Source organism: Odocoileus virginianus, chromosome 32 (assembly GCF_023699985.2).
Source record: "Odocoileus virginianus isolate 20LAN1187 ecotype Illinois chromosome 32, Ovbor_1.2, whole genome shotgun sequence".
In the NCBI taxonomy this organism is placed as follows: domain Eukaryota; kingdom Metazoa; phylum Chordata; class Mammalia; order Artiodactyla; family Cervidae; genus Odocoileus; species Odocoileus virginianus.
The window spans coordinates 18,414,291-18,431,436 of record NC_069705.1 but is presented as its reverse complement, the minus strand read 5'-3'; positions in this window follow the sequence as shown (position 1 = coordinate 18,431,436).

Genomic DNA, 17,146 nt, shown 5'->3' with positions numbered 1-17,146 from the left:
AATCTTAGCCATATTAGGAATTTATTTATTTAGTTATAATTACCCTATTACTATGACAATGAAGACAATTACACTACAGATAACATTTAAAGAGAATTTCTAAGTGAGTGAATATACACAACTTTAGTCCAGAACAGTTATTCAGTGGTTTGTTAATAGAAGAGACATAAGAAAAGAGAGATTCTCAGACTACGTTGATTGATACTAAAGGAAACTGCTCCAGATGCTCAGACTTGTAGCTAATGAATAAAAACAAGGATACATGGAACACAAAATAAAATTTAGGAAATACAGGAGTCAAGATAATTGGAATTTTTGTTTGTTAGTTTGTTTACAGATGAAGGTGTCATTAGGATTGTCTTTAAATAAATGAAGATGCTTTGTGAATTAAATCCTTCCTGGTCATTTCCCATATTTTTTTAGGAGGAAATGGACTTATATTTAAGGGAAAAGATCTGTTGACAGAAGTGAATTGAATTTTTTCGTAATAAAACACCAGGATGGTCAAAATAAGGTCACCCTCAGATCTCTTGCCATCTGGCCATCTGTCCTGGAGTTCCGCCCATTTAAAGGCAAATGGTAGGAGAAGAGAATCATGATTTTGATGACTGTATATGGAGCATGTCTAGAAAGTGAGCCGAAACAAATACAGTAGTATGTGTGTGTTGTGTGCTAAGTTGTTTCAGATTCAGTGATGTTCAACTCTTTGTAACCCTGTAGACGGTAGCCCTCCAGGCTCATCTGTCCATGGGATTCTCCAGGCAAAAATACTAGAGTGGGTTGCCATGCCCTCCTCCAGGGGATCTTCCCAAACCAGGAACTGAACTCACGTGTCTCACATCTCCCGCATTGACAGGTGGGTTCTTTATCACTAGCGCCACGATCACATATGTAAAACGTCTGATGCTTTTAAACATCCTTTTCCTATGAGAGTGTTAGTTGTTCAGTTGTGTCTGACTCTTTGCAACCCCTCTGCATGGTAGCCCACCAGGCTTTCTTGTCCATGGAAGTCTCCAGGCAAGAATACTGGAGAGGGATGACAGGCCCTTCTCCAGGGGATCTTCCCGACCCAGGCATCAAACTCAGGTCTCCTGCACTCTAGGCAGACGCTTTACCATCTGAGCCACCTGCTGTCATTTGGGCTCTGGGAGGGTTCAGATGTAGCATCCCCTGGTGCAGGGGAACGAAGGGAAACAGGCCCATAAGAGGTCAAGAGTCTTACAGCCACACGAAAATGAGACACAAAGTCAGGACTAGCCCTGTTTCTGCACCATCTGCATGGCCCCGGGCATCAACTCAGGAGAGAGACCAGCCAACAGCGGTAGCTTTAAGGAGAATGTCGGACTTGGAAAATCATTGGGAGAGACAGAGGAAGACCATCGTCTGGTGAAGAAAGGCTGGACGCCAAGACGTGTCTAAGATGGGGATTACTACCTGAGAGAATTAACGGACTTTGGGACCCGCCTTCACTGATGAGGTCCACAGACTCTGGAAGGCACCCCCTCAATAACTCACACCACCTGCATGGACAAAAAAGTACACCAGCAATTTATTTATAACCAGAGTTATAACTGATGACTGTATGTGAGAGGGTAGAAGCTGAGAACAAATGAGTGGTTTGTTCTAGATACCTAGAGTGAGTATCCTATCCCTTCTCCAGTGGATCTTCCCGACCCAGGAATCGAACCAGAATTTCTACATTGCAGGTGGATTCTTTACCAGCTGAGCTACCAGGGAAGCCCAGTGTATTAATACAGACTCATATTCTATTCCTAGAATCAAGGTGTCTGGAAACTGGAGTATTTATAAGAAGGTTATCTGGGGACCATAGAATCAGATTGAACTTGGAGAACTAGATCACAGAAAACCCTATAAAATAAATCTACACTCCAGTCCTCTATCTCTGGTGAGTACCTCTACTAGCATCCCCCAGATGCCATATCCCTCTCCCCTGATAGGGCTGAAGGTACCAGACAATTCTGCCCTTTGATTTGTATATTGTAATGCTGACCGTATTAATCCTATTTCCCTATTCAATGGCCCATTCATTCTTTCAGCACGTTCACATTGTTCTGATTCCTCTTCAGTCCAGGATATTTAATGATCGTCTTGGTACCACTCAATCTTAAAAATCGCAAGGGACAGCCATGTGTCTGAGGGCTGGGGGTCCCAAGTACAGGAGAAGTGGCCCCAGTTGACCAGATTAAGTCCTGGAGATGAACGACAGCAATAAATGAACCAGTATACCTCAACACGTGATCTTCTCCTTGATAGATTCATTTTCCTTTGCACAAAGCAACGAGTCACATTGCCAGGGAGCTGCTCCCCACCTCCCATCTTCCTTACTGCCAGCAAATTTCTAGCCACAGTTTAGGGGCCCACAAGGGCTGTAGCTGTAGGATACAGATATATTTTCTCTTCTTTCCTTTCCCACTCATGGCTTACTTGGCCTGACCTTGCTTTGACCTTGAGATGACTTCATTGAGCCTCACCATCCCATCTGCAGAAGGGGGCCTCAGACATGACCATCTCTAGATCCTCAGAAGTATTCCCTTGGGAAAAAGAATCCAGACTTAAGTTAAGTTGGCATTGACTTTGGTTTCTGCTTTCTCTTTATTCTGTAGCTGCCAAGTCATTTTCTAGGTATTCGAAACTGAATGAAAAGATATTCTTCTGGGTTTAATTTCAGTTGCTCTCTGTGTTTTTCTCTCTCTCTCTTTTTTTTTTTTTAATTACGCACTTACCCAGTCTCTAGAACTGTCCCCCAGGCACGAGTGTCCTTTTAATTCTTAGAGGCTCGGCAACCCATGTAAAGTACTCCAAAGTACTTTAAAAGCACATTAAAAATGTGCATTTTGACAACAGTTATCCCCTCTTATGATGGAAGAAAATATCTCTGTTAAATTTTCCACAGACATGAAAATGAATCTCATTGTCAGAAAGAGACTTTATACTCTTCCAGTCCTGACTGTCGACTTCAGAACCCACCCCAGGCATTGGAATCTCAGTATTAGCCTCATGGGCCCCAAGTATGAGCTTTATCTACCGTCAGTTGGATCCTTCACATGGGGACTCAGATCCATTTACATGCCTTGGAGACCTTAGTAGGTGTCTGGCCCAATTCACTGAGGACCCAAAGGCAAGGGTTTGGGGTTCAGGCTCTAGGTGAGTCATATGTGATTGGGTCCAGGTTCTAAACTATATGACCTCCTTGAACTTCAGTGCCTTCATCTACAAAACAGTGAGAGGTCCAGGCAGTGACACAGGGCACGTACCAGCACACGGTCTGGCCCCAGGAAGCCCTTCCATCAGTAGTAGCCACTGCAATGATCACAGGAAGGAAAATGACAGATTCTTTATTCAACAGGAGTCAACCAAGAGTCTTATGTTCTGGGCTCCGCACTAGGACACAGGCCAGTTTCCCATGTTTGCCTAGCAACAATCTTTTCAATTTCGTCTCAGTCCTTATTCCTTCACCTAGGCCTTCTTTGACCTTCTGAGTAGTATGGACAACTCCTTCCTGTGTGAACCTCTATGCCTTGCCCGCAGCCAGATCGTAGGCTTTTTGTAAGGGCAGGACCATGTCTTATTCAACCTTGTACTATCAGCCTTAATCTGATGGCCATAATAAGGAAAGAAAGGTGCGAGGGAAGGGAGAGAGAAAGGGGAAGAGGAAGGAAAGAAGAAGGGAAGGAGGGAAGGAAGCGGGGAGAGAAGGAGGAAGGCAGCATCGGTTAATAGCCAATGATAATATGAAAGCACCTTTCCTCACGGCTGGTCACCGTGGCCCTTCTCACTGCCCCTAGCTGGTAGAAACTGGAGCTGTGGGAGGGGCAGACAGATGCCTGACCAAAAATGTTTATCATGGCTTGACAATAAACAGCCATTTTCCAGGTGTTAGAAGATAGATGGGCTTCCCTGGTGATTCAGACGGTAAAGAGTCTGCCTACAATGCAGGAGACCGGGGTTGGATCCCTGGGTCGGGAACATCCCCTGGAGAAGGGACGGGCTACCCACTCCAGTATTCCTGCCTGGAGAATTCCATGGACAGAGGAGCCTGTCCATGGGGCTACAGGGGCCACAGAGTCGAGCACAACTGAGTGGCTCACACGTTCACTTTTTCACTTTCAGAAGACAGATGCTCCCTTCTAACATGAGAATTTAACCTCCCTTTTTTTCTCTTGAAAAACAAACAACACAGAGTATTCCCAGAGTCGGAGCCTCTCACTGAGCAGAGACCAGGTTAGTGCCTGTCTCACTGACCTGGGGCACCCAGATCCTCTTCTGCTGAAAAGAGCCAGTGGGAGTACTTGGAGGAGGGGAGGACAGGCAATAGTCCCCTAGGGCGGAAGGTAGCGGCCAGAGCTCTCTTGGAGACATCTGTCCTTCATTCCTGAGGTCACCTGCTTGACATTCAGTGCTCCTTTGGAGCTGGAGAGACCAATGGTGAGTGATGAGGATGAGGTGAAAGTGTAAGTGTACCAAGAGCAAAGAACTCCCATTCATTCATTTATTCAACCATCCATCTATTCACCCATTCACTCTACAAATGTTCTCTTTTTTTGCTATCCTGCATGGCGTGTGTGATCTTAATTCCTCAACCAGGGATCAAACCCGTGCCTCCTGCAGTGGGTGCATGGAGTCTTAACCACTGGACCACCAGGAAAGTCCCTCTGCGAATGTTCCTTGAGTGACTAATATGTGTTGGATGTACATGGATGCAAGACAAAGACTTAGATAAGGAGCTCAAATTTCTCTGTGTATCAAGTTCTCATCCTAAATAAGAAGTTTGGATAGTTTCAGGGTTAGAGTTCCCCATGACTCCAACTTCACAGTGAGATGAGTTCTCTCCATAAAAATAAACAGACACACACAAAAAATAAATTAAAAAATAAATAAATAAACAAACACACAATTTTGCATGTTAGTTGAGGAGATTCATAGACATCTGAAGTCCATTCATGAATACCAGGTTAAAATTCTTCAGACTAGAATGCTGTTCTAGTGTCTTCCTACCAAAAATTCAATTATTGATTCTACAATAAAGCTACCCCAACAGAGACTCCTTGACACATGGTACTTTCTAACAGTCAGCAAAGATTTCAGTCTTTGAGGCAGACACTTTGTTTCAAAACACCCCAGGGAACCATTGTGGAGGAGAAATAGGGGGTGCCCAGCTCACCACCTTCTCCACCCACCTATGTCGGCAGCATTAATCACTCAGTCATGTCCAACTCTGTTACTCCCATGGACTGTAGCCCAGCAGACTCCTCTGTCGATGGAATTCTCCAGGCAAGAATACTGGAGTGGGTTTCCATTTCCTTCTCCAGGGGATCGCCGACCCAGGGACTAAACCTGGGTCTCCTGCATTGTGGGCAGACTCTATCGACTGAGCTGCCAGGGAAGCCCATGTCTGCCCCTCATCCATCTGGCTTAATCAGGAGTCAGTCTGGAGGCTGAAGCTTCTCTGACTGTCAGTTCCTAGTGCCTGGGCTCCTGCTTCAGGGATTTAGATTTTTCTATTTGTGGCTGGATCAGCCTTCCTAGCACTGTGTCTTCCTACCCAGACCTGTTCTTCCCCTTACTTCATCACTGTTCACCCAGATCTCAGACTCAGAACATCAGCTTAAGAGACCCATTGCCTGGTATATCATTCCTTCCGGGCCCCATCTTCTGGTTGCAGATCAGAAGTCCCTTCACCCTTGTATGCCAACTGCTAAGCAGGAGGACCTTGGCTGTTCGAGTGTTAGGTTCCCCAGTATCACCCTATCCATGTTTCTCTGTCTGAAATGTTCCCTGTCTTGACTCTGACCCATCCTGCTCTTCCCACCCACATCTAGGACCCTTGGAAGTCACAAAGCAAGTGAAGATTGGGGACAAGACCAGAGCGAGGCAAGGGAGGCTCCCAGATAACTGAGGAAGCACTCGTTCTTGGTGCTGACCTTGAATCCGCATGATCCAGAGAGGGAGTTCAGTCTTAAATTTTGTAGGCTAAGCACCTCTCTTGCCACGCTCTGATCTCGGTCTTGACGAGGAAACCTCCTCAACCCAGAACAGACTGAGGGCATCCTCGAGAGTTTCCTTAATTTCTGTTTTTAATTTCTGGAAGGGACCACACAATCATATTATAATCCTACTGCCAAGAGGGAAAATTCATGGGGAAGAGGAAAGTACTTTATATCAAGTTCAGCAGGTTTTGTGGCTGGTGATTAATCCCTTTGTGAAAAATGGCAATTTTAACACTGACATGAGTAATCACACCTTTTCTTTCCACCGCAGTTTAGCATTTCCTGCTGTAATAATTCAGGCCTAATACTTCATTCAAGGAAGCAGAAGTGTCAGCATGCTATTCATTTTCTCCTCATTGACCCATTTGTGTCTTCATACACTCGGTCTGAAGCTGCCACATTGTGGGCGCGCATTCGTGATTCATGCTGGACGTCCACTGAAATTCTGAAAGGGCATTGCCAAGAAGGACCTCCTTCAAAGGACAATTCCTCAACTTGGTGACAACTCCATGACCCAGCATCTTGGTCATGATCTCTTGAGCTGGGAAGTCCCCCGATCGTAGATTTTCAAGGCCACTGTCTACAGAAAGGTTGGAAGAAAGGAGAAGTCCAGGGTCCAGGCTCAAGTCTCTGGGGCTCTCATCCCAATTCTGTTGTCTAATTTTGCTAAACTTTTTGACCTCCCTGGGCTTGCATTTTCTCATCTGTGATAAAAGAAGGCTGGATGAGGGCTGGATCAGGAAAGGCAGTTTCAGCTTCAGAATGTTATGGTGCTACTTGGTATGACTCTTGGGGTTTTAAGTTTTGTTTGAGTGTTCTTGGAACTCTTTCCCACCTCGACTCTCTGGAGGACTTGGACAGTAGCAGTGGGAGTCTCAGTTCATGCCCACAGTATCATTCTGGTTTGCCATGGTGCTCGAGGGAGGTGGAGAGAAATGTCCTGCTGTACTTTGATCTCTTGACCTGTATTCTAAGCCTTTCCCTTGCTCCCTCGGAGACTCTTCAGACTCTCAAACCAGCATCCCCTCTGTTGAGCTGCCAACTCATGCTCCCTGATGGAGGCCTCTTAAGCAGCCCACTAGCACCATCTCCTTCCCACTGAGGTTTCTGACTCACAGCTGCAGCAACGCCTGGCACCCTCAGAACACATCTTGCAAACTGCACTGGGGGCGGCCTCTCTGGTTTGCCCCTCTGGATACCAGATCCAAGACTACAGCCAGAACTGAGATCTTCACAGGTTAGAGAGTGTCTATTAATACTTGGAAGAGCTTTTGAACACAGACTTTGTTTTCTTTTAATATATATTTTTATATGTCTGTACATGTGTGTATATATATATATTTCATGTATATGTTATATAATAGTCACATATGACTAGTACTTGGAGTATTGTTTCAAATCTGTCAGTATAATTGGTTCATTCATATCTGGGTGTCTAAATAATATTAAGATTCTGAACTTTTACTCTGAAGGATATAGTCAGAATAAATTCTGACACTTTTTGCTGAACATGATTTTTAGGACTATCTTTGGAAAACAACAAAGATAGGACTGGGTGGCAAGTATGTTCTTTTCTCTCATCTACCAACATCAATTGATTTATAGTGGCTTCCTTGTGGCGATGTTGAAAATAATCGTGTGACAGTGACTCGACAAGGAGTGCTTAATGGATGAGCAATGTCTGCTCTGAGTAAGGAGGGGGGCCGGGCAGCGTGGGTATCACTTATGTGCCATCCCTGGGCGACATCTTTCCAGCCACTGCCTTAGTTCGTCCTCCTGCCTGAAGCTAGAGGTCAAGGCGTGATGCTCAATGAACATGACTGATGTCCAGGATGGGGGAATGTCACACAAAGTAGGATCATTTCAGTGATAAACATCAAACAGAATAAGCTATAGCCTTAATTCTGGGGCTTTGCTTCTATTATCAACATACCTGGTGAATCCAGTTGAAACTGAAGTCATTTTAGTGGAGGGTAAAAAATCTATCTGGACTTCCCTGGTGGTTCAGTGATAAAGAACTCACCTGTCAATTCAGGAGACCCAGGTTCAATCCCTGGGTCAGGAAGATCTCCTGGAGAAGACGGCAACCTGCTTCAGTATTCTTTCCTGGAAAATCCCATAGACAGAGGTCCCTGGCAGGCTGCAGTCCATGGGGTTGCAAGAGTTGGACATGACTTAGTGACTAAAATAACAACAGTGATGACAAGAAAGTTCACAGAGAAGGAAATTGAGGTCCTATACAATCTGCTGCACATTTATGATGCAAATCACCATATACATGGTAAATAACAGATAACCACTCACTAGCCTCCATTTACTGCTTACTAAGAAACTGGCAAATTCTAACCCAGGCAGGACTACAGTAAACCTCCCTGGCTAGCTCTGTGTGTGCCCTATTTAGATGTCTTTATCCTGCTCTTCCAACCCTCTCCCTCTTTGCCTCCCAGCACTCTCCCCACGTCTCTTCATGCTAGAATGGGTTCTTTCTTCCATAAGGGCTGAGAGCAGACCAAATGCTAAGAACTCTGTTTCTCCATCTGCTCTTGCTTTCAACTTTAAAGAGAGAGTTGTCAGTTGTAATCCTAGAGCTGTAGGTATCTGCCTCTTTAACTGATAACTTTTCGACATTTAAAGAGATTTCTTATGCCTCAGATACAGAAAAAATGTCCCCTTTCCCCTTCCCCTCCCCACTCCCCCCAGTCTTGGAAATCCACCCACCATGTGCATCGAAGTATTTTGTCTTGGGTCTTTGCTCTGATCACTGTGTAACCTGGCTTATCCCGTGGCCCTGGGAGGGATTCACCGGGTGTGAGAAAGAAGATTATTTTAAGTTAAACAGGAAGTGAAAAAGCCTCTAAAATGTAGAGATGTAATGATATTTTCTGGAGGTCAACATCAAATGTTCAGCTCTTTCTGGCACAGCAGTAAAACAGTCAGTGGTTCAATTGTAGTGAGAATTTAAAATCCTCACCATTCTTAAGATCTTGCTTTAATGAAAAAGTAGGCTGGACACCTGAGCTGAGGTGCCAGGTTGCCTGGGGGTTGGGCAATCCCAATTTTGACCTGGGTCATAAGTGGGCTCGTTTCAGGAAGCAAGAATCGATAGAGGCTCATAAAGGCAAGTCAGAGAGAATAGGATGTATTTCGGCAAGCCTCACGAAACAGGGGATGTTCATTGAACATTCAGTGCATTTCAAGCAACCTGAAACTTCTGTGCCCACTCAGATTTCGTGATGGCAGTAAGGCAGCGCTGCCTGACTCTGTGCCCACACCTCCTACACACGGAATTCCTCCAGCTCCTCCCCTTTTGTTTTCCTGTCTCCCAGTGCTTTCTCTGGTACGCATTCTCTTGTGCACCTCACCACCTCGCTCAGCGGTGTCACACAAAAGCCGCAGTCCAAATGTCCTCTTTGGAAGTGACTGGAGAACGAACGATGCAGTGTGCACTCCAAAGGCTAGGATCTTTCAGCTGTAGCCCTCCCTAAGAGAGTCTCTGTCCGCTTCTGCCTATCCTCTTCCTTGTCATGGTTCCCTGCTCTGGTTTATTTCACATCAGTTCCCTTTCAGTTTGGATTAGTCAGTCCTCTCTGCCGTGTGCTAAATTCATTAGTCATGAAACGACCATAACATCATCTATTAACTCTATTACTGAACACCATTCTGAGTCCTTTGATGGTTAAACTACATACAACATAGCCCTCAATTTCACCCTCATACCCTCCATGAAACTTGTACCTGTGAAATAATAGGGAACCATGTATTTCATTAGAACTTCCCTGGTGGTTCAGATAGTAAAGAATTTGCCTGCAATGCAGGAGACTTGGGTTCTATCCCTGAGTCAGGAGGATCCCCTGGAGAAGGAAACGGCAACCCACTCCATTATTCTTACCTGGAGAATTCCATGGATAGAGGAGCCTGGTGAGCTACAGTCACAAAGAGCCAATCACAAACAAGTGACTAACATAACATACATGTAGTTCAACATATTTACAAATGCTCAGCACAGTGTCTGGTACATTTTAGATGCTGTAAAAGGCACATTTGTTGGACAAATAGACGAATATGTTTGATCGTGTCGTTAAGCATAGAGGGGCTAGGGGAGTTCAGATAAGGCGTGATGATGTAGACTGGAGATGTCAGTGAGGGGTCCAGTAAAGGCAAGACAGGAAGGTGCTGGGAGGTCTGTTAGGCTCCACCTGAGCAGTCTGAGGGAGGCCAGGCTAAATGGGAGCCTGTGGTTCCTGGATGAAAGCTGCTTCTTAAGAGTTGGCTGTTGTGGTGCTGACTGCTGCTGTCATTACGGCTAAATTTACTCTAAATAGAAATCTAAAACTATCTCAATGAGCGCTGAAGAGCAGCTTAGTCATCGCGGTCACCAAATGTCGTCATATACATTAAGGGCATCTATGTGTCCAGAAACATCCCAGCCACCCTTTTAAATGCACAGCCTCTGGTTAGCTTTGTCATTTGGGCTTTTGGATTTGAAAACAGACATACAAAGGAAACAATCTGATCTTAGGAAAAAAAGGAAAATTTACCCTTGACATCTCACTGAACTGGATTTTTGCTGTTAGATATTATAGAGACTTGTAGTTGTGAAATGTCAATTCACTCATTTGACAATTACATAAGATTAAGGCAATAGGCATAAAGCGGTGAGAAGAGGGAGGCAAATTTAAGAACTAATTGCAATTACTTATCTAAGTATAATTGTGCAAGGTGCACAAAGGAAGAGGGCAGGGTACTAAGGAGCAGAGAATGAGGAATCTGACCTAGGATGGGGCAGGGATGCAGGTTTCCATAAGTATTTGAATATTTAGAAGGAGGAAGAAGAGGCAGGTGAACAGTTGGGTGGGGATGATCTGGGGTTAAGCTGGGAAAAGACCCACTTTCCCCCGGCTCTGAGGTGCATATTTTACTAAGTTACAACTCCTTACAGTAAACTCCTGTGGCTTGAGAGGTTGGCTATGCAGATAATATTGTGATCACAGCGGCTGCCTCTGAAGTGGGAGGCAGCACACCAGCTTTTACAGTTGTCTCTCAGTGTCCGGAGAGGGTTGGTCCCAACTCCCATCTGCTGTGAATCCCAAACTCTGGGGGTGCTCAAGTCCCTTATATAATTAGGTATAGTGCAGTCAGCCCTCGGTATCCCCAGGTCACACATCCACAGGTCTGGATCTGCAGTAGGTTGAATCCACAGATGCGAAACCCATGGATGTAAAGTGTTGACTGCTTTATTCTTTTACTCTGGGTACCAGGGTGGGACTCAGTAGCACAGTGTCCTATTGTTTTGCTCTGACTCTCAGAGTTGTGTCAAGCAGAACACAGGCACACATGGACACACACACACAGACACACAAAGAAAGTGACTCCTGCCTGGCCAGTGCCCCCACCCCCGTCCCTCCGTTACCCCTGTTCTCTCCTTCTAAGCAGCTTCATGCCAAGCGTCCTCCCCTCAACCCCTGAGTTCTGACTTCTCAATAGAGATGTTGAGCTTATTGGCACTTACGCTTCATTCTATAACATGCGATGAAGCCAGTGCAGCCAGTGTTGACAGTATTTCTATTTTGCCAAAGCTGGTGGCCTGACCACGAACAGAGAAGGACTGATGTAGCAATCTTGAATGTGAACTTGAACTTCAGAAGAACTGAGAGAAGCCAAAAGGTCTGAAATGTGTTTATAAGTGGCTTCCCAGGTGGCACCAGTGGTAAAGAGTCCACCTGCCAATGCAAGAGACTCAAGAGAAGTGGGTTCGATCCCTGGGTCAGGAAGATCCTCTGGAGGAGGAAATGGCAACTCACTGCAGTATTCTTTCCTGGAAAATTCCGTGGACAGAGGACCTGGTGGACTACAATCCATGGGGTCACAGAGTTGGACACGACAGAGCATGCACACCAGATTAGGCAGAAATAGGACACCAGGGTTCTGAGAATAAAGGGAAGAGGGCTGCTTCTGCTGATTCTTAACCAGTTCCAACTCAGCCTCCACAGGCTCCTCGGGAGGGGGTTGGGAGTGTGGCTGTCGCAGCCAGAACTGGGCAAGAGGAGGTGGGTGGGAGTCATGGAAATGTTGTCACGGGCTTCCACCACGCATGGATGTGAACGTCATCTGACCACCTGATTCTCTTCTGAGGAGTAAAACACCCATAAAAAGGAAACTGTAGAAGTAAACCTGGTCTGTGGAGAATGACCATCTGTGCCGTGCCGAGAGCAAGCTAAGGTGGAACTCATTTTTTGAGGGGGGATCCAGTAGAAATACATTATGCTGGTCTCCCACCTCATCTGTCTCATTATCCAGGGTCAACTGGAGACGAACTGCACAGATGTCGCATGTAGACAAGTAGACATGAGCTTCCCTGGTAGCTCAGTTGGTAAAGAATGTGCCTGCGATGCAGGAGACCTGGGTTCGATCCCTGGGTTGGGAAGATCCTCTGGAGAAGGGAAAGATTACCCACTCCAGTATTCTGACATGGAGAATTCCATGAACTGTATAGTCCATGGGATCACAGAGTTGGGCACGACTCAGCAACTTTCACTTTCACTTTTTCACATGTAGAAGACAGACACCAGCCTTAGAAATGAGACTGTGCTTTGCCTTCTGGAATTTTACACAAAATGGTAATATTCTCTAGGCTTTGGTTCTTCTCTTTGTAAAATGCGAACATGGATTTCTGACTCCTGAAAAGAGAGATGAAGTACTTTTTGTGACCCGGAAGATAAGGCTGTAAGGCTACATTCTTACAGCTACACATTCAAGAAGCTGGTGGTTGGCCAAGAGAGGGGACGGGGTGAGGGCAGGGCTGGTTGGTTTACCATTTCAGTCTCTCTGGAGTGGAACAGATTTTATTGCAGACGGCAGAACATGCTAAGTCACTTCAGTCCTACTGTGTGACCCCATGAACTGTAGCCCATCAGACTCCTCCATCCACAGGATTCTCCACGCAAGAATACTAGAGTGGGTTGCCATGCCCTTGTCCAGGGGATCTTCCCAACCCAAGAATTGAACACGCATCTCTTATGTCTCCTGCACTGGCAGGCATGTTTTTTACCACAGTGACGCCTGGGAAGCCCCAGTAGGCAGAACAGTGTCCCCCAAACATGTCCACACTATAATACTGACAATAATGGGGCAGCATCCTTAAGAAGCAACAAATCCAGTAGGCAGATTGGGGCTCTGGAAGGATGTCTCCAAGGGAAAAAAATGAAACTTATGGTGCATATGTTTGGATGTCTTGAAAGGAGATCTGCACTTTCTGGCAGAGTATGGGGATGAATTTGAGATACAGACATAGGAAACTGGATAAGAAAAGAATAAGATGAAAAATTATTAATTCTAGGAACAACGTATTAATAGTTGAACAAGAAAGCAAAGGCAATTGTAAAGTACTAAATGGCCCATCTGAGAAGTTTCATGAAATCATAACAATGCAATGCCTAGGTATTGATGTAGCCATAATTCATGATATCGTTTTGGGAAAATGGGAATGCACACGCCAAGTGCCAAGGCAGGAGATGCGAGTTCGATCCCTGGGTCAGGAAGATCTCCTGGAGAAGGAAACAGCAACCCAGTCCAGTATTCTTGCCTGGGAAGCCCCATGGACAGAAGCGCCTGGTGGGCTACAGTGCACGGGGTTGCAAAGAGTCGGACACGACTTAGTCACTGAGAGTGAGAAAATACACAAGGAACTCCTTCTTTGCCACGTAAAGAGTAAAAGCCTTTCTGAGCCGTCATCCAATGGCAAAGAGACCTTGGAGCCGCTCAATGGAACAGGCAGGAATGGGGCGTCCAGAGTGGACCCGGGAGCCAGGCTGAAGAGCAGCTCCAGGATGAAGCAGCTGCAGCTATGCCCAGAGGCAAGGAGCCCAGGTGGGTGAGCGCCTCCCCAGGGGCAGGAGAAAATGAAGTTTCCAGAGTCTGAATCACATCACTCGGGGACCGCCGTACCATTATAGCGATGAGGCCACTCCTTTAGGTCTTGCCCTGCTCTCTCTCGGGTCAGGAGGGTCCACATCACAGACATTTGCAACTACTGACTCCTCCAATCTCCCCATCCCCTGGATTCCCCACCCCCACCCCCCACCAGCTCAGTCTCCCAGGAGCCCTCCCCACCCCGAGACAGTTAGCACTAACCCCCTCCTGGGGTATCCCCGGGTGCTCTCCCCACACTGCCCTATGCGTTTTGCTCCTCTGCTCAGCTGTAAGCTCCCATAGGGACGGGAAGCTGGTTTCACCCCGAGTCTTCCCTTGTGCCCGTCTCACTTCCGCAATAGATGGTTATGGGAAGAATGGGTGGGTGGTTTGTGAATCGCTCCCCCTCCCCTCTTGTCAGACCCCGGTACATGGGGCGGGTGCCACCTTCTCCATCACCTCACCCCTCTGGACTCCAGGCTAAATCCGTCCATGGAGGAGAGTCATCAGAACCTGGGCAACCGCTGATGGCCAGGAAAATATGTGGGCAGCATCAGAAGGAGAGAATGTCACATTCCCTTCTCACATTCCAGGAAACAAGAATAAATATAAACATCCTAGATGTTTGCCCTGTCCCCCTGTCTCTGATAACTGTCTTAGCAGAGAGAGAGCTGTGTTTGTCTTCATTTCAAGAAGTCTTCCTGCCCTGGCATTCTGTGCTACTAAGACACTTATCTTATCAACCACCCTCTTCACCCCAAAGCTTCCTTCAGCCTGAGAGTTTGGAGTGTTATGGTTTTTTTCAGGTATCTCAGAGAACAGAGCAGCCAGGGAGAAATCGGTGGGTACCCCAACCACAGATCCCTGGAGCCTTGGGCTTACTGATCCCTGACCATCACTTCTGCCAGAAACAGAGGCAGGACTCCAAGAATAATCTTGGAGGCGGGGGCAGAGCTGGGATGGGAGCTGAGCGGCTAGCTCAGAATTCAGCCTCAGCCTCGCGGGGAGAGGAAGCCCGCCCCCTCTGCCCTTGCTTCCCCTGGTCCAGTGGAGATTAACAAGGTTCGCTATGACTCACCCTGTGAGTCAGACCGGGGGAGAAAAACAAGCACGTCAAAGTCTGAGTTTCAGATGTGAAAAGATTCAGCAGCCTGATCTGTGACCAAAATTGTTGATTTGAAGAGCTAGAGAGAAAATTGCCAAGTTCTCTCTCCTTTCCCTGTCCAAGGGCTGAGCCTTCTGGAGACCGGCTGGGTAAAGGCCCAGCTGGAAGGAGAAAGAATGTGGACAAACCTCCAGCCTCTCCAAACAGGAGGTACCAGGGAGGAAGCCCCACTCAGCCCTGGAGCTAGGGTGTGAAGGAGATACTGTTTCTCCGGGCTCCCCTTCACATCCCCCGCTTTCCTTTGGGCACGAACATCCCCATCCATTTCCAAGTGTCACTTGACTGTGTTCTTGATTTCTACCTCCCTAGTTCCATGGTCCTCAAACTTGGCTGCACCTTGGAATCTTCTGGAGAGATTAAGGTATCCTGACGCCCGGCTCTGCCCCTGGGGCCCTGGCATGTGGATTTTTCCAAGCCACCTGGGTGATTCTAATGCACAACCAAGCTTATGCATCTTTTCCCTCAGCCAGTGCATAAACGGTCCATAAGAATTTGCATTCGGACCTTTTATCTATAAGAGTCTAATGGCATACTCTGTCCTAAATTAAAAGAATTTCATGCTCTGGAGAGATTTTTCCGTGGGCTGTGAAGTCTTCTTTTAAATTCTATTGCATCAGATATCGGTACTAAAGATAAACGGGTTATGGTTGACTGAGGATATTTTAGGTCTGAAAGCAGAGTGAAGCGCGCAGGGCAGCTCACTACTCTCTAGCGTTCTTCTCTTAATTCTTTCTTCCTTCTCCGTTTTTTCCTTCCCTCAAACCCCCATCTGCCAGGGAACCAGAGCCAATTCTAATGGAGCCCTCTCTCCTTCCCTGAATGTCCCCACAACATCCTGCTACCTGAGACCCAGAAGGAAGTCACAGTGGGATCTTCTGCCAGAGGCCCCAGCCTCACGATCCAGAAAGTTCCTTCCACACCGTCTGTTCTGCCAGGCATCAGATGCTCGAGGGCTCTAAGTTCTGCAGCAGCAGCAAGAGTCGGGGGACATGCTACGTGACACCTGGGTCCCTCGGGGGAGAGCAGAGTAGCACTTCTCCGCTTTTTTAAGTGGTTTCAGGACTCCTTGACACGCTTCAAAGGGAAGCCTTTGTTGATGTGGGGGCTATGTCGATTGATATGACATTAGAAATGAAATAGCAAACCCTGTTCAATAACATACAACAACATTTCAAATTAATACATCTTATGAAAATAGCTATATTTTCTTAAAAAAAAAAGTAGTGAGAAGAGTGGCATTGTTCTACTTTGGGTAAATCTCTTTTCTACCTGGCTTCACAGAAGACAGCTGGGGTCTCATACCTTCTCCTGTATTCAACCCATTTCAATTTGCACATTATTCAGCAGCCTCTGGCAAACAACACTGGAAATTGATGAGAGAATAAAAGTGCAAAAGCAAACAATGTCTTCTTATTATGAAAATCATTTTGACCCTGTGGGTCCTCTAAATGTGTCTCAGGGACTCTCATGGGTGTTTGGGTCAACCCTATGAGAACTCATAGTAGACAATCATCTATGATCAAGAAAGCTACTGCTGGGGTGATGATTGAACAGTTCACAGGGCCAGGAATAAGCATTAACTTGGTACCTGAGGGTAGATCCCAGAGGACGGGAAAAAATAAAATAGAAATTGAATTAACGGTGCAGGCAGTAGGTGTCAATGTCATGTATATGTCTTTCATATCAATTTCTAAATCTCTGTTCAACATACTCTCGTTCACATTAACTTGGATACCGGGCCATGTTGAATACCTAACACTGAGGATAACGCTCTGAGATAGATACTCTAGAAATCCTGCTGTCCCAGGCCTGCCACTGGCTATGTGAACTGATGCAAGCAGTTTTGGTTTCAGTTTCCATCTCTAAATAGTTGATTTCCAAAAACCTCTTCTCATATTAACATCCTTTTGTTATCTGTTGACAACTTTTTAAAAAGCTAGAGGAGGGTCATGGCATTCTTGAAAAAATTTCAGCTGAATTAACAAGTAAATAATTAGATGGTAGAAAAATAAGAAGGAAGTAAAACTGACCCACGATATTTTGGTATATTTCCTTCTGGGCATTC